The sequence below is a fragment of the Thamnophis elegans genome, chromosome 1 (genome assembly GCF_009769535.1).
Source record: "Thamnophis elegans isolate rThaEle1 chromosome 1, rThaEle1.pri, whole genome shotgun sequence".
Lineage (NCBI taxonomy): Eukaryota > Metazoa > Chordata > Lepidosauria > Squamata > Colubridae > Thamnophis > Thamnophis elegans.
The window spans coordinates 83,164,054-83,184,080 of NC_045541.1; positions in this window are offsets into that span (position 1 = coordinate 83,164,054).

The following is a 20,027-nucleotide window of genomic DNA, read 5'->3' on the forward strand; positions in this document are numbered from 1 at the left end:
GTAGACATCCAGGCAGTTTTCTCAGTCGGAGACCAAAGTGAGTCGCCATTGCCCCCTTTCCTTTTGATTTCTCAATCTGGACCAGAGTTTTCAGATAATCGCGCTTTAAAGAGTAACCAGAAACGACCCTACGCAGCTCTTTAGATCTCTGCCTGAACGACGAACTAACACATTCTCTCCCTCTCTCTTTTAACCTAAGTGGCAGGACGATGATCTTTGTCCGGACTTTCGTTTTCACTTCTGATCTTCCACTGATTTTCTGTTGCTGAAAAACTTGGAAAGAAAATAGTTACGGACGTCATTTAAGAGGTCGCATGCTCAGGCACCTGCTTAGTAAGAGAGAACCAATAGTACACACCCAGATTCTGAAGTTTTTAGTTCTCCTTTAAGTGGAAGACTGCTAACACTGACGCCTCCTTAATTTTTAAAAAAGCAACTTGCATTTAATTAGATTTCAAAACATTTAATGTACTGAAATTTCCTGTCAGTGAAAACAAGAAATCAGTGTAACCTAAGGTGACCAGATTTTCAGATTGGTAAAGAGGGACACCTTTGAGGGGGGGGGGGGGGCGGCTTGATTAAAAATGTTATACCGAGCAACAAACATTTTCATACAACGCAAAAATAGTATTGTAATGTTTTTTTTATTTCAACATAACTACAATTTACAAATAAAATTGTAACTGTTGCCAAACATCAAAATTTTGATCATGTGACCATGAGGATGCTGCAACGGTCGCTAAGTGTGAAAATGGTCGCTAAGTGTGAAAATGGTCATCAGTCACTTTTTTCAATGCCATTGTAACTTTGGTCACTAAGCCCATTATACCACCTTTCTTGCCACAGTTCTTAAGTGAATAAATGCAGTGATAAGTTAGTAACCTAAGTGAATCTGGTTTCCCCATTTGACTTTGTCAAAAGGTGATTATATGACCCCAGGACACTGAAATCATCATAAATACGAATCTGTTGCCAAACATCAAAATTTTGATCGCGTGACCATGAGGATGCTGTAACGGTCGCTAAGTGTGAAAATGGTCGCTAAGTGTGAAAAATGGTCATCAGTCACTTTTTTCAATGCCATTGTAACTTTGGTCACTATACCACCTTTCTTGCCACAGTTCAGTCTTAAGTGAAGATGTTATATCTTAAGTGAATCTTAAGTCTTAAGTGAAGATGTTATACAGTAGAACCTCTGGTCACGAACTCTTCTGACCAAAATATTCACATTCTCCCCACTGCTGATTTCCCCTTCTGCACCATTTTTTTTGTAAGCACCAAATTTCCAAAATTAGGTTTGATTCATGACCAAATCAGTTTGCGACCAAAGTTATGGAACAAATTATGGTTGTGACCAGAGGTTCTACTGTATTCATGCCTTTACATACTCTATATCACCTCAAAATGTTGCACAGCCTTCATAAGTTTTTAATGCAGATAAAATTAAATACAACATCAAAACCATAAAAAAGTAAAATTAACTGGCTGGAAAATCCTACCTTTCTTGCTATTATTACTGACACACTTGCTGCAGTATTTGATGGCTAAAAGAAAAAATATATTGTTAAAGTGTATATTATGTTCACTCCCATGTCTTGTCTGCTGCATTGATTTTGAATTTGTTAAAAGAGCTTATTTTACATCAAATCCCTCTCATATTATTCTCCTATGTTCAATAAACCCTAAGAGACAGCATACTATACATGAAATTCCTGTAACTGTATATTTAGTAAATTGTGGAGCTGACTTTATCCAATTAACTCAGTTTTTGGACTTGAGTAATCACATACAATAAAGGAAATAAAACTATTTAGAATGAAGTGTAGTTGGCTATTTGTGATTAAGGGTGTCATGCAGAAACAATTATAGTTTTGATCAGGAAAATACCCTAAAAAAACACTTTTGTTCTTTCAGGGTTTTTTAATGATTTTTCCATGGCACATCATAGTGTTACACATATTGTTTTGAATAAAAAAACAGCAGCTGCACATTTTTAAAAACCTACATTATTTTAAAATGCATTAAAAAATAAAAGAAAAAACCCCAGCACACTTACCAGCAGGCCGAAACTCCAAGTCAATCCAAAATGATATAGATGTTAATACAAATAACTGAGCAAATTGAAACTTTCCCACCATTTTGGAGCAGTCCTCCAACCTCGTGCCCCTCCCCTCGGAAAATCCAGGAAGTAACACTGGCGACCTCTCTAGCCATTTCCTGCAGCTCTATGGTACTAGATCATTTTTTTCTTATAAAATGAGGTAAATACAACGCAGCGCGGCGCGGGGGTGATCTGTTTTGTTGCTTTAACATTTTAATATCTTCAATGAAAGTACTGAGACAGAGAGAGAGAGGGATTAGACAGGGTGTCTTTTGTCTTGCCCTGGTTAGGATTTCTTAAGCAAATCCACTGGGCTTTCAACATGAAGTCAGAAATCGGGACTTTTTTAAAACGCGGAGGGACACGGGAAAAATTGTTATAAAGCGTGCTTGTCACGCTGAAATCGTACGTCTGGTCACCTTAGTGTAACCTCCAGTCTCCAGAAGTTGTGGTGCTCCATTACTGGAGATGTTTAAGAAGAGATTGAACAGCCATTTGCCCAAAATGGTATCTCCTGCTGGAGCAGTGGGTTGGGCTAGAGCAGCGATTCTCAACCTGTGGATCACAACCCCTTTGGGGGTCGAACGACCCTTTCACAGGGGTTACCTAAGACCATCGGAAAACACATATTTTGATGGTCTTAGGAACCGAGACACAGCTCCTCTATGGTTGGGGGTCACCACAACATGAGGAACTGTATTAAAGGGTTGCGGCATTGGGAAGGTTGAGAACCACTGGAATAGAGGACCTCCAAGGTCCCATCCAACTCTGTTATTCTATGATCTACATTCTATGTTTTATTGGGTCAGAATAGATTTCTTTTTTTAAAAAAGGCAGAGGCTGTTACCTTTACATTCTTGAATAATTTTCAAAGCTCAAAATCTGCCCTCCAAAATTCCTGCTAAAGTGCATGAATGTAATTAGTTTAGACATTCTAATCAGCAGCGGCATTCAACATCAGAAGTACAATAGTAATTGCCATCTTGTGGATCAATCTGTTAGAATTGTGGGTTCTGGCGGGAAACAGGACCAAGGCCTTGAAGGACGCCAGGAGATGAAAGCAAAGCACAGATGCTCAAGGTTGGGGGAGGCCCAGGGCAGACCTGCATTAGGTCTCCCAGGGCCTTCCATGGGACTCTACTTAATGACCACATTGGGGAGGACAGGGATGGGGCGTGTTAAGTGAGGAGGTCACATGGATGCTTCACTTAATGGCCGTCATGATTTCTGATTGTAATGGCCAGGTTCCATTACAGATTGTCCTCAACTTGCAACAGTTCATTTAGTGACTGTTTGAAGTAACAACAGCACTGAAATAATGACTTATGCCTGTTTTGCCATTGCAGCATCCCCATGGTCAGAAAGCTCTTTGTTCAGAGAAGGGGCACTAAAAATAAGGGAAGTTTTTGTCCTAACAAGTTAAAAGATCCTAAAAACAAAAGGAATTCAGTTGTAGAAATTTCTATAATCTAGTCAGCTTCTTTTTAAATACATTTTGTTAAAGAAGACTGTGAGAATCTTGCTTTCGGCCAGAGATGGGGAACGGTGGCCTCTTTATGGTTTATGGACTTCAACTCCCAGAATCCCTGAGCCACCTGGAGTCACGGAGAAGGACTAAAGTGGGAAAGATGGAGGGCAAAAGAAGAAGGGGAGGACAGAGAATGGGGGGTTGGGTGGAGTCACTGAAGCAGTGGCATTAGCAGTAGGCTGGATGGAGTCACATATGGTGAACATTTTTGGCACCAAGTGCCTAAACTAAGGTGACCAGACGTCCCGATTTTGGTGGGACAGTCACAATTTGTAACAATTTGTCCCGTGTCCCAGGGTGTTTTTAAAAAGTCCCAATATTCCGGCTTCATGTTGAAAGCCCATGGATTTGCTTAAGAAATCCTAACTGGGCAAGAAAAGACACTCTGTCTAACCCTCTCTATGTCTCAGTACTTTAATTGAAGATAAAACGTTAAAGCAATAAAATGGACCCCCCCCTGCCCATTTTACTTACTTTTATAAGAAAAGATGACCCAGTACCATAGAGCTCCAGGAAATAGTTTGGCTAGAGAAATAGCAAGAGTTCCTTCCTGGATTTCCTGGAGGGGAGGGGCACAGAGGTTGGAGGTCGGCTCGTGGGAAAAATGGTGAAATATTTCAAATATTTCCCTGGGACCATTTTCACCATTTTAATTTGCTCAGTTCTTTGTATTAACATCTATATCATTCTGGATTGGCTTGGAGTGCCTGCCTGCTGGTAAGTGAGCTGGGTTTTATTCTTTTATTTTTTTAATGTATTTTAAAATAATATTTATTTATTGTGCATAGGATTTTTTAAAATAGTTTTATTCTGTGTGGATTCTTTTTTTAAATTGTCTTAGACTATTTAAAAAAAGATTCTATCCAAAATAAATTGAAGTGAACCAATTTTTAAAAATTCTATGCACAATACTTTGAAATATGTTGTGCATAGAATTTTTAAAAATAGTTTTACTTCAATTTATTCTGTGTGGAATAGTTTGAAATGTTTTACTTCAATTTATTCTGTGTGGATTCTTTTTTTAAATTGTCTTAGACTATTTAAAAAAGATTCTATCCAAAATACCAGCTGCAGTTATCACTTAAGACTAAGAACTGTGGCAAGAAAGGGGTATAGTAGACCAAAGTGACAATGGCATTGAAAAAAGTGACTGATTACCATTTTTCACACTTAGCAACCATTTTCACACTTAGCGACTGTTGCAGAATCCTCATGGTCATATGATCAAAATTTTGATGTTTGGCAACAGTTACAATTATATTTGTAAATTGTAGTTATGTTGAAATAAAAAAATATTACACTACTATTTTTGCGTTGTATGAAAATTTTGTTGCTCCGTATAAATTTTTAATCAAGTCCCCCCCCCCGGTCAAAGGTGTCCCTCTTTACCAATCTGAACATCTGGTCACCTTAGCCTAAACCGGAATGTGTGTGAATGTGCCTGCATGCTGGAGCACCAGAAACCCAAAGACCAGCTGGCCAGTACACACGCCTGGTTTTGGGCCATTTTGGGGGAGTTTTCAGGCCATTTTTGGAATCATTTGCAGGCTGTTCTTGGGCCATTTTTGGCCTGAAAATGGTCTGAAACAACCTGAAAATGGTACAAAAAATAGCCTGAAAACAGCACGGAAAATGACCTGTTTTGGGTCATTTTCAGGCCATTTTCTGTTGCTCTGGTCAGAGATTGAAAGAACTCTTAACACCTAAGACAGGGCTAAGGAGATGATCAGGCATCCACTTGGACAGTACTAATCTATCTGGAGTGTAGGCATTGTATCCAGACAGACTTCTTTCTTAGTGACAGCACCATCCACTGATTCAATTTTTGCCTGGAGAAAGATCATTACACCTGGGACAGTATGCCCATTAATGTTGAAATCAGCCTCTCCAACCTGGAATCCTTCAGGCCTATTGATTACATCTCCCATCTTTCCACACCACAGCACACTGAAGTGTTGGATAGTAGTTCAGCATATCCGCAAAACTTCAGAATGGAGAAGGATGCATGGTTGAAACTTCCTCCTGGACTGAATAAGGCTGAGCCTGAAACATGTAAGTACCTGGTTTGCCATGCAGGGATCCAGAAACCATCCCATATTTGGAAGACCAGCACAGCTGATGCCTCATAATAGGGAGACTGACAGGTTGTACGATAACAACTTGTACACTTGGAATTGGATAAAAAGTGGGGAGGGATCTTCACACAATAGCATCTCTGTTGTTCTCAATGGTAGGTGATTGTGTGAGTTTCTGGCTGAAGTCAGAGGCAGAGAATTGCAGTGGGCATTCTTGTCTTCTAATGCATGGTTGGGGAAGATCATGAAGGAGGTGTTCCAGAGGTGGTATTCAGCAGGTTCTGACCAGTTCTGGAGAACCGATAGTGGAAATTTTGAGTAGTTTGGAAAACTGGTAAATATCACCTCTGACTGGCCCTCTCCCCATCTATTCTCTGGCTCCCAAGTCCCAGCTGAATGGGAGGGAATGGGGATTTTGCAGTAACCTTCCCCTGGAGTAGGGAGGGAATGGGGATTTTGCAGTATCCTTCCCCTGCCATGCCCATCACAAGCCATGCCCACAAAACAATAGTAAACAATTTTGAATTCCACCACTGCGGTGGTCTCTCACCATGGCCAAGGTGATCATTGGACAACTCCTGAAGAAGTTGTAGGGAGATATGAATAATGAGAACCAAATATGGTGCCTTTTTATTAGGTAGAACATTGAGAATATCACATGATTCAACAGCTTCTGCATCAAGTTATGTGACACAATAACAACCGCATGACAAAGAGCTGACAGTTTAGTCCAGGAGGAGGAATTGACTGAAACGTTAACACAAATAAGAGAAAGTGAGATGCCCAGTTTATTTGCCTCATCCAAGGTAAGTTTTCTTGCTTATATTTGGCTTCTGTTAAAGGTTAGAAGGCCCCAGGCTAGACAGTCCCTTGTCGTTCATGGGTTCCAAATGCAAAGAATCCAGATTTGGTGTAATAGGAGCAGGGTTGCTCAAGGCAGTGGAGTGAGTAAACACTTTGGTATGTCCTAAAGACATGGCCTCTCTCAGGAGCCCTCATCACGCAGGAGGCATTCCAGCAGCTGTCTTTTGATGGGCTTCCGAGTCACAATAGACTAAAGTGGAATAAACAAACACATGCAAATGAATAAGGAGGTTGAGGAAAATAATCCTAAACTCCCACCTCCTTCATTAAATTTAAATTTAAAATTGACTAAAATCCTTCATTAAACAGATTATTCTCCTGTGTACTGCTTGGGGAATCCAAGCATGGGTTAACTTTGTTTATTACCTAGAGACTGAGTTATGTAAATGTTGACCATGCCTCCTGTGACTGGATGAGTCAGTTTTTTAACTAAGTCCAGCCTAAAGAGACATATATCAATTCTTCTCTAGACTAATTGACAAAATTATCATCGTTTTCGGGTTTTCTTCGATCATTAGTGACGGATTGGACATGTTACTACAAGGCAGAAGGGAGAGGCAGCAGTTCGCTGTTAGGCCAAGCCCCTTTCATCGTTGGTAATATTCTTCGGGATTCAGGGGCTATGAGGCAATGGTGCCATTGCGCTTAAGCGCAGCAGCTGAGGCAATTAATTTGGGATCGGTTCGCCGTTTCCCACCCCCCTTCTCGCTTTTGACCATGTGTGCCTTGGGCCGATTTTCCTCCTGCCGCCTTGCCTTTGGAGTGACCCGCCGTATGCGGCACGGTCTATCTCCTGGTGCCTTGATTGCTCGCCGCTCGCCCGCCGGAGACAATGCTGATTCCCGCTGAGTCACTCGCAAGCCGGAGAGCTCTGGGGCAGCGCCATCAGTGGCTTGGCAAGTTTGAATTTCGCTCCATAATGGCGATCGCCATTTTGGGCCATTACTTCACGCATGCCCAGGAACGACCAGAAGGGGCGTATTGAGCTTTTTTGCACCCAATTGCCAATGGCTGCGTCAACGCTCCTCCTGTTTCCCTCACTTGCGGCTTGGCTGGCTTAGTGAGGAGGTCGGCCCAATGCAGCTCTTCTCGTTCCACGTGTGCTTTCGAGGCGGTGCGTTTCGTTGGTGCTTTAATCACCTTTGAGGCAGTAAGATTGAGCCCTTTCAAATCGTATCATTCATAATGGCTGACCAGTCCATCTCCGGAGGTACTGTGGAGCCTGTAAATGACCCCCAACCTCCTGCTCAGGAGGGGGCTAACCCAAGGCCGGTAGGGCCATTACCAGGACCACCAGTCAAAGGCCCCGGGACTTATCCGCAGCTCCGGATAAGGCCCATAAGTGGAAAGATAAATCCAAGAAAGGGACTAAGGCCCTGGGGGGGGGCTGAATTTCGTCCCCGGTGCTAATCCCCAACAGGCTTCTCCTGTGTGCCTACAGAGCACCAAGGTTGGTCCCCTGATATTCAATTGCCCCGGGCATATACTTCTGAGGAGGCGGTATTGGGCCCAATCCCCCTGGTCCTATCGGAAGCGAGTATAGCCTCAGCCCACACAATTCCACGTGCAGGACCCTCTGTACATTTACTCCTATCTGTAGGCCTCAGACCGATGGAAGCCAGGATCTGGGCCTTTCCCCTGATCTTTACCAGATGATCTCTGAAGCTATTTCTAGGGGCGTGGATGGAGCTGCATGTAGAGCCCAGGTTCCCAGGACGACACATGGTCCAGAATTGCCCTGAACCCCAGGCCATGCAGGTGGATTTATCAATCCCTCAGACAGACCCACCTTTGCCCTACCCTCAGTCTAAAGTGAGGATTCGGCCTTGGTGGAGGAAGGTGAGGTAGTAGACAGGGATTTTTCTGATGATGAAGGGTTGACTCTGGACCAGCCTAATTCTTCTGGATTATTTCACCCCACTGTTTAAGTCTTTATTGTATAAGGCAAAGACCACCACTCACATGGGGGAGGCAGCCACTCAGGCTAGCACAGCAGTTGGGTTGGATGCAACTGAGCGCCTTTTTGCTGAACAGGTTTCACAGCAGGAGGCTATTTCCTCCCCAAGCTGTTTCTTGATCTTGTTCAAAAGCAGTGGGATCAATCAACTGCAGTTACCCACCCAGCAATGGGGATAGGAAATTGTACACTTCCACTCCAGAATTAGAAGGTATTCTGCAATTCCCCACAGTGGATCCACCTGTTGCTGCCCTAGCTTCTCCAGCCTTAATTCCATCAGAGATTTCTGAAGGACTGAAGGCGGAAGACCGTAAGGCCGAGTTAGTCATTCGTAAGACCCATCAGGCTGCGGCCTGGGCCTTACGTGCTGCTACTGCGGCGTCCTTCTTTAATAGGACCTCCTTGGTCTGGCTCAGGCAATTGCAGGGTAGGCTTGCCCCCAATGACATGCGCCTTCACCAGGATGTTACCAAACTGATGGCAGCCCTGGAATTCTCTGCAGATGCTACTCTTAATGCAGCGAAATTTGCATCCCGAGCTGTTGTTTCCAATGTTGCGTCCCAGCATTTGCTATGGCTTCGCCATTGGCAGACAGATTTTAAATCCAAGTGATGCCTTGCTTCCACTCCATTCAAAGGTGGGGCCTTGTTCGGCCCTGCTCTCAACCCAATTCTCATTGAAACTAGGGATAAACGCAAGGTACTCCATTCCACCAGCAGGCGCCGACAGGAGGCAGCAGCCTTACAATAAGCACCAGCCCTTTCGGGCCGGAGATTCAGGATTCACTGCCACCTCTTATGTTCCCCACTATAACAGAACATTTACCCAGTCGCAGGACCATGGTCAGGGTCACACGGGAGCCAGGGATAGGGGCCGTCAGCAGAACAGGCATAATCCCAGGCTAGGAGTGCCATTTGAGGGACTGGCAACCGGTCCTTTCGGAGGTACCAGTGACTCACAAGGGGAGGAACCCATTGGCGGCGTCTCCTGGCCTTTGCTCATCAGTGGGCGGAGACCACGTCCGACGCCTGGGCCCTTCAGGTCGTGAGGCTGGGCCTCACTCTAGAATTTCTCTCCATTCCCCCGAGGCAGTTCATCAAGTGTCCTGTACCCAGGTGTCCAGTGAAAAGGCGTCTCATGGACACCGAAATACAACACCTTCTCTCCATCAACGCCATAGAGCAGGTTCCAAAGGGTCAGGAGGGGCTAGGTTTTTATTCCATCTTATTTCTGGTACCCAAGAGCTCGGGGGGATGGCGGGCCATCCTAGATTTGAAAAGGCTCAATCTGTACATCAAGTATCAAAGGTTCAAGATGCAATCCCTCAAAAGCATCTGGCATCCATCCACCAGGGCGACATGATGACATCAGTCGACATCAAGGAGGCGTACTTCCATGTGCCCATCCACCCAGCACATCGGAGGTTTCTACGCTTTCATTTCGCTGGATGACATTTTCAGTACCAAGCCTTGCCCTTCGGCCTGTCATTGGCCCCTCGAACATTTACCAAGCTCCTGGCTGTCGTAGCGGCGTCACTTCGCTCATTTCCAATACGAGTGAATTGTTACCTAGATGACATCTTGATTTTGTCTCCATCTCAGAACCAGCCCTACAAGATCTACACGTAACAATGGACTCATTACAGAACCACGGGTTCGTTCTGAACCTCCCAAGAGTCACCTGCAGCCGACCACATCGTTGCTCCATCTGGGGACCATCATCAATTCCATGACGTGCAAAGTGTCCCTGTCTCAAGAAAGGTGACAGAGCATCCAGCATCTGGTGAGTCAGGTCTTATCTCAGAGACTCTTACCACTGGCAACGCTTTCCCAACTACTCAGGAAAATGATTTCCTATATAGATATTGTTCCCTGGGCCAGGTTCCATGCTCGCCCACTTCAATGGTTCCTGCTTCCCTTCCAGAGGGCACACACCAGCCATTCCCAGATCAAGGTTTGGCTCCCACTCAAGCCTCTCAGGTCTCTCCGGTGGTGGACCTCCTCCAAACTTCTCAAGGGGTGCCCATGCCCTGGAACGAGTTGCACAGGGCCATTGGTCAAATCAAGAGCTGAGAAACAGCATCAATTGGCTGGAGCTCCGAGCCATCCGCCTAGCCCTCCAAGAGTTCCGGGACATAGTGTCAAACAAGCACATACTGGTCTTGACTGACAATGTGGCCTCCAAGGGGGCACCTGGGCACTCCAGGGCCCTGATGCTGGAGACGGAAAGACTATATCACTGGCGGAGAGCAGACTGTTGTCGATTCGGGCAGAGCACATCTCAGGCATTTCCAACACACAGGCAGACTGGCTGAGCAGGGCCACCGTGGATCAAGCAGAGTGGCGCTCCATCCCGATCTTTTCCAGGAACTCTCCCGCCAGTTCGGCCAATCCGAGGTGGACCTTTTTGCACAGCCCCACAGCTCGCAACTACCGCGATTTTACACCAGGTACCAGACGCCCGAGGCGGAAGGTGTGGATGCTCTCCGCAGCATATGGCCAGGCCTTCTTTACGCCTTCCCGCCTCTTCCAATCCTTCCGTTGGTCATTCAAAAGATCCTGACAGATCAGGCAGAAGTTTCTGTTGGTTGCCCCGATGTGGTCCCGGAGGCCCTGGTACACAAACTTCGTGCACCTGTCGGTCTCATGTCCATAGAGGATTCCGAACGACCAAATCCAGCTCACCCAGGGAGCTCTCATCCACCCGAACCCCCAGCTGCTGCAGTTAGCCGTGTGGCATGTGAGCAGGCGTTACCCTACCTGGACTTGACTTTGGTTCTCAGGGCTCTCACAACTTCTCCATTCGAGCCCATTCAATCCATCAGCCTCCAATTACTAACACTTAAGACAGTGTTCTTGGTAGCTATCACATCAGCCAGGAGGGTGTCTGAGCTGGCGGTGCTTTCAGTTCGCATGGACCTTTACATATTCCATCCCAACAGGGTCATTTTTTGTTTGGATCCGGACTTCCTTTCAAAGAACAACACGTTATTCTACAGTGCTCAGGAGCTCGTCCTCCCAGACTTCTGCCCCCGACCCTTCCAATTCACAGGAACGCCAGTGGCATTACCTGGATGTGCGCAGGACTCTTCGGCACTATGTGAAACTCACTGTGTTGTTCAGAACGTTGGAGGCACTTTTTGTATCCTTCCAGCCATCATCCATGGGGCAGAAGGTGTTTCCCATACCATCGGCCGATGGTTAAAAGGCATGCATTGCTCTTGCTTATGACAGCCACTCCCGACCAGTTCCCAGGTGCATTACTCCTCATTCTACCAGGAGTGCGGCTGTTAGATCCGTGGAAAGAACCAGTCGGGAGGCGTCTGAGGTAACCGTAAGTCAACAACTTTTATTGCAGGCAAGAACGAAGAACAGAAGTAGACCGGCACCCTTCCTCTGTCTGACAGCTTTTTATATAGAGCTGTCAGACAGGAGGACCAATAGCTGCGCGTATGACAGCCTGGCAACTTGCAAGGCACGCCTGATTGGCTAAGACACGCCTGGCTGTTGCCGAGCTGTCATTCGTAAGTCCGAGGACTTACTTGGGCTTTACCCTCCTTCCCCCCCAGCGAGGGTGCATGCGTCAGTGATGGCACATGCGTAGTTGCGCAGATAGGAGGGGAGATGGGGGACACGCCTGAACGCCGCAGTTGGAGAGGCGGTGTTGGAGAGCAAGGACGTCCCCGTGAGAGCTCCTCCCTGCGGGGAGTAGAGCTCTGGGTGACATCACCACTGCGGCCTAGTGGAGGAGGTGGCACCCAAGGAGGAGGTAGGCCGGGCGGAGGGGGTGCGGCCGGGAGTGGCGGTGAAGTTTGAATAGGCCGGTAGGCAGCCAGGTGTTGGGCAAGGCCTGTGAATGGAAGGCCTAACTGGGCGGAAGAGGGAACTCGGGGCCGGATTGAAAGACTGTTAGAGGCTGATCCGGCGGCCCGGCAGGATGGCCTGAATCTGGGAAGGCCAGCGGAGGTGCGGGCTCACTGTTGCAGGGCCGGTTGCGAGGCATCGGTGGCCGGCCTCTGCGTGTCGAGTTGAGCTGGATCCTCCGGGGGGTGGCGGCGCCTTAGTTGATCCAGGTGGTGCCGCCACTCGCTGCCATCGGATAGGTGGACCCTGTAGGAGACGGATCCGGTTACCTCGGTGATGGTGGCAGGCACCCACCAAGGGTCCCCAGAGTAATTACATGCCCAGACCAAGTCCCTGGAAGAGAAGGAACAAGATGGATGCCCCAGGTTGCCGGGCTGAAGTCCTGAATAGAGAGGATGGAGTCTATCCAGGGTGGTCCGCAGGTGACGACCCATCAGCAGGTCCGCGGGGCTTTGCCGTGTGAGTGGGCAAGGTGTGGAGTGCTGCGCCATCAGGTAAGCATCCACCCTTGCCTGCCAGTCGCCACGGTCCATGCGGCCCAAAGCCTCCTTGGCCGATCGGACCGCCCTTTCCGCCCGGCCGTTGCTGGCCGGATGGTAAGGGGCGACTGGGGCACGGCGGATTCCTTGGGCGGCCAGGTAGGACTGGAAGACTGCGGATGTGAATTGAGGGCCGTTATCGGACACTACTGTGTCCGGCAACCCATGGGTAGCGAACAAGCGTCGCAGAGCCCGCACCGTGCTCTCTGCTGTTGTGGAGTATGTGAGGACTAGCTCCACCCAGCAGGAGTAGGCATCCACAGCCACCAGGAATACCTGGCCGTGGAAGGGACCCACAAAGTCAAGGTGAAGGCAGGACCAGGGCCCGCGGGGCATCTCCCACTCCCGGGAGGTGGAGGAGGGGGAGATGGGCAGGACTCCTGGCAAGGGACACAGCAGCTGACCCAAGCCTCGATGTCGGCGTCGAGGCAGGGCCACCAGAACATAGCTTCGGGCCAGCGCCTTCATGCACGCGATCCCGGGGTGATCGGCATGGAGCCGCTGGAGGACCTGGTGGCAGAGGGCTGAGGGGATGACATGGTCACCCCAGAGAAGGCAACCGCAGTGGAGTGACAGCTCCAACTGACAGCGTTTTAAAAGGGCGGCAGTCTGGAGGGACGCCCCCTGTAGGCCAGCCCCTCAGGACCCATGCCATGATTTGTGAAAGGACAGGGTCAGCTTGCGAGTGGGTGGCCATGTCAGTGGATGTCAGGGAAGGTCCAGCTCAGCGATAGAGAGGATGGAAAGGCAGGGGACCGGCTGGGGGTCACAGCAGGGAAGAGGGCAGCGGCTAAGGGCATCAGCGTGCCCTAGGTGCTTGCCCGGACGGTAGCACAGCGCATAGGAATACGCGGCTAGGAACTCCGTCCAGCAAGTCATCCTGGGGGACAGGATGGGAGGGGTCGGCCTATCACTGGCCAGAAGCCCAAGGAGCGGCTTGTGGTCAGTGTAGAGTGTAAAGTGCCGACTGTAAAGGTAGTCGTGGAACTTTTTAACCCCGGACACCGCAGCCAGAGCCTCCTTGTCGATCTGGCTGTAGTTCCTCTCGGCCGAGGAAAGTGTCCGGGAGTAAAAAGCTATGGGGGCTTCTGAGCCATTGGGCAGGACATGACTCAGGACCACCCCCAAACCCACAGGGGAGGCGTCACATGCCAAAGTCAGGGGCATCTTGTCACTATACTGGACTAAGACTACCTCTGACGTCAGCAGGGATTTGACAGCCGTGAACGCATGCGTTTCGCGGCTGCCCCATTGCCAGGCCGCGGATCAGTTGAGCAACCGATGCAGCGGCTCGGCTAGTGATGCCTTGTGAGGAAGAAATGGCGCGTAGAAGTTTAAAAGGCCGAGGAACACTTGCAACTGCACCTTGGAGGTAGGAGGGGGAGCGTTCCTGATGGCCGCGATTTTGGAGGGATTGGGATGGATTCCCTGGGCGTCAATCAAGAAGCCCAGGAACTCCACTTGGGGCACAGCAAAAGAGCACTTGCTGCGCTTCAATTTGAGACCCGCGCCCCTAAAATGGTCGAGGACCTTCCGTAGAACTTCAATGAGTTCTGAGCAGCTGTTTGCAGTAATCAGGACATCATTGAAGTAAGGGACAACGCCGGGGAGCCCATGGAGCAAGCGCTCCATGAGGCTCTGGAAGATCCCCGGGGCAACGGAAACGCCGAATTGGAGGCGGTGACAGCGAAAAGCCCCTCAGTGGGTGACGATGGTCTGGGCAGCCACCGCATCATCATCCACAGGGAGCTGCTGGTAGGCCTGCGCCATATCCAGTTTGGAGAAAATGCAGCCCTGCCCCAAGGAGTGGAACAGGTGCTGCACGACAGGGACTGGCTAGGGGTTTGCCTGGAGGCCAAGGTTGATCGTCGACTTGTAGTCGCCGCAGATCCTGATGGACCCATCGGCCTTCACGGGGATCACTATGGGGTCTCCCAGCGTTAATGGTTGATGGGCTCCAGGATGCCCTGCGCCAACAGCTTATCGAGTTCGGCGTCAACCTTAGGCCTCAAGGCAAAAGGCACCCTGCGGGCCTTCAGCCGGATGGGGGCAACCTGGGGGTCCAAGTTAAGGGATATAGGGGTGCCCTTATACTGGCCAAGTTCCCCATTGAAAATGTCGGCGTAGTCCTGAAGGACAGCTGCCACGTCAGGGGGCATGTCCACCACGGTATGCACCCTAGTCAGGGATAAGCCCAGAGGAGTGAACCAGTCCAGGCCTAAAATAGAGGGAAGGGGTTTCTGAACCACCAGTGCCTGGAGAACTGCACAATGGCTTCCATAGCGAACCCACACCCCATAACAGCCCAGGGTGGGAATGTTAGTCCCCTGGTAGTCATTTAACAAGGTGTCCGAGGGAGAGAGCTGGGCCTTCGAGACTTGCGGGCACAGTTTGGCAAAGGTGGCCCAGGAGAGGAGTGACCGGGAGGAGCCCGAGTCAACCTTCATTAGGCAGGGGGAACCTTCAATGGACACAGTAATGGAGATCTTCTGCGTACCCGCCGATACGAGGTTGACCGACACTGCAAGGGTGGCAGGGACATCATCCAGCAGGGCATAGCAGTCGTCGCGGCAAGCCTGTTGCCGTCTGGCCGGTTGGTTCTTGGCCGGGGTGGGTGGGCCGTAGACTGGAGGCTGGTCGGCTTGAGGCAGAGGTGGCAAGTTGGCCTGGCAGACCTGTGCCAAGTGGCCCTTCTTGCCACAGCGGTGGCAGACAGCCGCCTTGAAGGGGCAGGCTGCCCGGGCATGCAAGCCTCCGCAGCTGAGGCAGGCGGCGGCGGCAGCAGGAAAGTGAATCAGGGAAGGCTGTTGTAGCTGAGGCAGCGAGGAGTGGCCCTCAGTCGATCGACCTGGGCCTCATAGAACTGGTCAGGCAGAGGAACCAGCTCATTGATGAGGTTGGTGATGTGTGATGAAGGCGGCGGCAGCATGAAGGCAGGAGCCGGTAGGGCAGGCAAGGCAGGCATGGCGGTTGCGTGAGGCAGGTAGCAGTCTATCTCCACGGAGGAGAGATCGGCGAGCTCAGCAGCCCTCGCTTCGTCAATGGCATAAGTGAGTGTGACTTTGGACTTGCCGAGGAGCCGCCGTCTGAGAAAAAGGTCCACAGACAAATTGTTCAGTTAAATTGTCCCCCAGGTCAGGGAAATCACACTGAGCAGCAGCGACTTGCAACCACTGTTCCCTCTAAGGTGCGCGCTTGCGCGGCCGCTCACATGGCTGCAATACCCCACGCAGTAGTTTCTAATTGCCGCGCAGAGGCACGTGAGGCACGTTAGGTATCTGGACACGAACTACAGAGCGATCCCCATCAAAACCTCCTCCAGCTAAACCTTTTCTACTGCAGTACATTGCCGCCCGACTTCAGGATTCTCTAATCAGTGTAGGTTGAAAAGAAAAAAGGGAAAGAGGAGCTTAAAGATTTAAAACACTGGAGCAAATGCTTCAGAAGCAACAGTTTTCACGGGGAATTAGAACAGTCAGAGAGCCCTGCCTGGAGTTTTGCTTCCCCCCTCAACTTCAGACCTGCTGCAAGATCGGCTAATTTGTTATTGCATGGGCTGGCTCTCCCCGGTTACATTTAGCAAAAATGTAGCTCTTTTGAGCTCTTTTTCTCCCTCCTCGCTTCTCAGGGCTCCACCAATGGGGGAGCAAAGCCCAGCGCCAGGCTTTGGGCTAACATAGGGGTCTGCAAAGTTGGCTGTTTTAAGACTGATGGACTTCAACTCTCAAAATTCTGGAAGTTGAAGTCCACCAGTCTTAAAACAGCCAGCTTTGCACATCTCTTGGCTAACATGATTGATGCCCTTGGAGTTGGAAAGAGGCGAGAGAGCCCGGTCACATGAGTCATGACACGACATCAGCTTTGTGACCACATTGCTGAGTAATAAAAATTCCAGTCCTACGTTGTAATGAAGGAGCACCTATATTTGATAACTCATTGGGATTTTCAAAGTCATTGAGAATATTTTTGCTTTTAATCTAATTAAACTTCCTATCTGTCAGTTTAAAATAGTGACTTCCATAGAGCAAACTAAAATCACTACTTTATAAACAAAAGGAAGGTGTTTTTTTCTCTTATTTGGTTATGGTAGAGCCATTTTAACAATTTATTTATATTTGCAAGTAGTATACAGTTTAGAAATTAGTTTTGCAGTAGTAGTAGGTTACTGAAACCCTCTGTACAGAGAGGAGCAAATAATCAACAAGCATTGTTGAACATGCAGGCAATAAATCCTTGAGTTTACAAATTAATGATGGAAGAAAACTCTTAGATGTGAATGAGACTTTAATTATGGTGATTTTAATAATTTTACTCATTTAAAATAGCAAATTGCATATAATACATTCACAGAAGCATACAGTGTATAGACAACTTTTGCAATTGAATGTTAACTCATTAAAATGAAGTATATCAAGTGAAATTCATTAAAATGAAGTATATCAAACATTTACTATTTTAATATTAGTGGTATTAGGTGCCATTTATATATTCATTTCAAAGCTCTTTTTTATTTAATCCAAAATGAATTTGAAAAGATAATTGTAATAATTGATAAACCCTAACCCTATAGGTACATCATCAGTCAGTGCTGATGTCAAAACGTAAAGCTGGAATAAATGTTGTTAGGAAGAAAAAGTGCAGCTGGAAGTTTAAACTAGAATGGTTGGGACTCAGGCATGAAAATGTGCCGCTCAAACACTATACTTTTCCGCCCACACTGAAAAAAAATTAGAGGGAACATTGCTCGCAACGCCTGTAGGAACTGATTTACTGATTCAGACGGCTTCTGAACGTGCCGGCAGTAGGCAAAACGGCGCATAATTTGGGATGGAGTTGGGGCATAATAGGCTTGGAGCCCTTCCATCAGTTCATCCCAAGAGAGATCGTAGACAGCCCGCGGGGCAGCGAAGGAGCGGGCCGTCACAAACATTTCGGGTCCGCAGGCGGTCAAAAAGAAACCACACTTCCTGGCTTGGGAGTAACCCTGTCGGTTGTTAGCTATTAAGAAGCACTCAAACCGCTCTAAAAAAGTGGCCCAGGATTCCCCGGCAGCTCCGAACGGAGCGAAAGCGGTCATTCCGGCCATTACGGTTAGCGGCTGAGGTGAAGCGGCTGAGGTAAAGTGAGGCGCGGAAAATTGTCCGGTCAAAACGCCTCAAAAAAATCGTTGCTTGCCTCTAGGTCATACTCAGAGCCCGTGGTCCCACCAGCTCATCGCCAGTGTTAGATCCGTGGAAAGAACCAGTCGGGAGGCGTCTGAGGTAACCGTAAGTCAACAACTTTTATTGCAGGCAAGAACGAAGAACAGAAGTAGACCAGCACCCTTCCTCTGTCTGACAGCTTTTTATATAGAGCTGTCAGACAGGAGGAGCAATAGCTGCGCGTATGACAGCCTGGCAACTTGCAAGACGCGCCTGATTGGCTAAGACGCGCCTGGCTGTTGCCGAGCTGTCATTCGTAAGTCTGAGGACTTACTTGGGCTTTAACAGCGGCTACCACAGCAGCCTGGGCTACGCAAGCCTCATTGGAAGAGATTTGCAGGGCAGCTACCTGGTCGTCGCCATCACCATTTATTAGACATTACAAGGTTGACATGTATGCCTCAGCTGAGGCCTCCTTTGGGCGGCGAGTGTTGCAAAGGGTGCTTTCTTCTCTGGAGGACCCTGACCAGCCTAGCTCCCACCCTGAAACTTATTTGCTTTGGCATGTCCCATGCTTGGATTCCCCAAGCAGCGCACAGGGGAACGACCATTGACTTACCTGAACGGTCCTTCTATGTGCGCTGCGAGGGGAATCCAAACCCGCTCGTGGCTTCGGCTCGCCAGAGCTATCTCAAGACTCTGATTTGATGACTGACTTTACTCTGCTTGATAACTTGACTTTGCTCTGAACGTGACTATTAATACCTTGTTCTTGGCTACGGCCATCAGTGACATTGCTACACATCTTTCATCGGCTGACTTCGTACAAAACTGACCCATCCAGTCAGAGGAGGCGTGGTCAACATTTACATAACTCAGTCTTTAGGCTAATGGACAAAGTTATCCCATGCTTGGATTCCCCTCGCAGCGCACATAGAAGGACCATTCAGGTAAGTCAACGGTCGATTATTGATAACAGAGCCAAAATAATTGCTCCTTAGAAATCACCACATGGATATTTTATATAACTGGATTCCCAGTCTGTCACCTCCCATTGTGAATTCTTTTTCTCAGTATGAAATATTTCAGAGCAGCAATACTTCACGTCACCTGCAGCTCACCCTGATCTGCTGGAAAAGCTCAACTGCTTTCCTTCAACCTTGAAAGAAAGAAGCAATCGGAGAAACAAAGAAGGTAAGAAAGAGAATGGGTGGCCCGACCTATTCAGACTCCACTTCACCCCTACTCAGAACATGAAACTCAGCACAGTCCACCTATCCCATTACTGCACTCTTGGGTAGCTTAGCATCTTGATCTCTTCAACTGCACCTCCCATTATGCCTCACCAAAATCTAGTCTCAAGGATAAATTCTATGTTATTAAAAGGGGAAAAAACCAGTTTAAATTAGTGATAATGTTTTTAGAGGAATGCAGCCCAGAGTCACATTGTTTTAAATTGGAGAGCCTTCTAGCTCTTAAAAATAAACGAGTAAATAAGTAAGCAAGCAAACAAACAAGCTGTCCTAAGCTGGTTGAAGCTTACAATTCAAGAAAACATCTTTAGAAAAAAGAAAGTCAAAAGAACCAGTTTTTTTGTGGTACTGAAGTCACACATTGATTTTAACCATGGTTAAAAGTGGGTTCTTTTACCATGGTTGCTTGAACAAGCCACAATAGCTAGAACAGATTCACAGAAGGCACTATACTATAAAATTTGAGTTGGCAACCACAGTATCTGGGTTCACATTTTCTTGGCTTTGTCTTGGTGACTTCAACTTAAACGAGAAGTTGTACTGCTCAGATTTCTTCATCTTTACCACATTTGAACAATTTGATTTTCTTTGCCATGTGTTGCTTGTGCCTTCTTGTGATCCCATACTTGGAGGGAGGGAAGATGACTTGAGGTTCGGCAGAACACAGGGACATCCTGAAGAGGGACTGAACTAACACCAGTTTCTT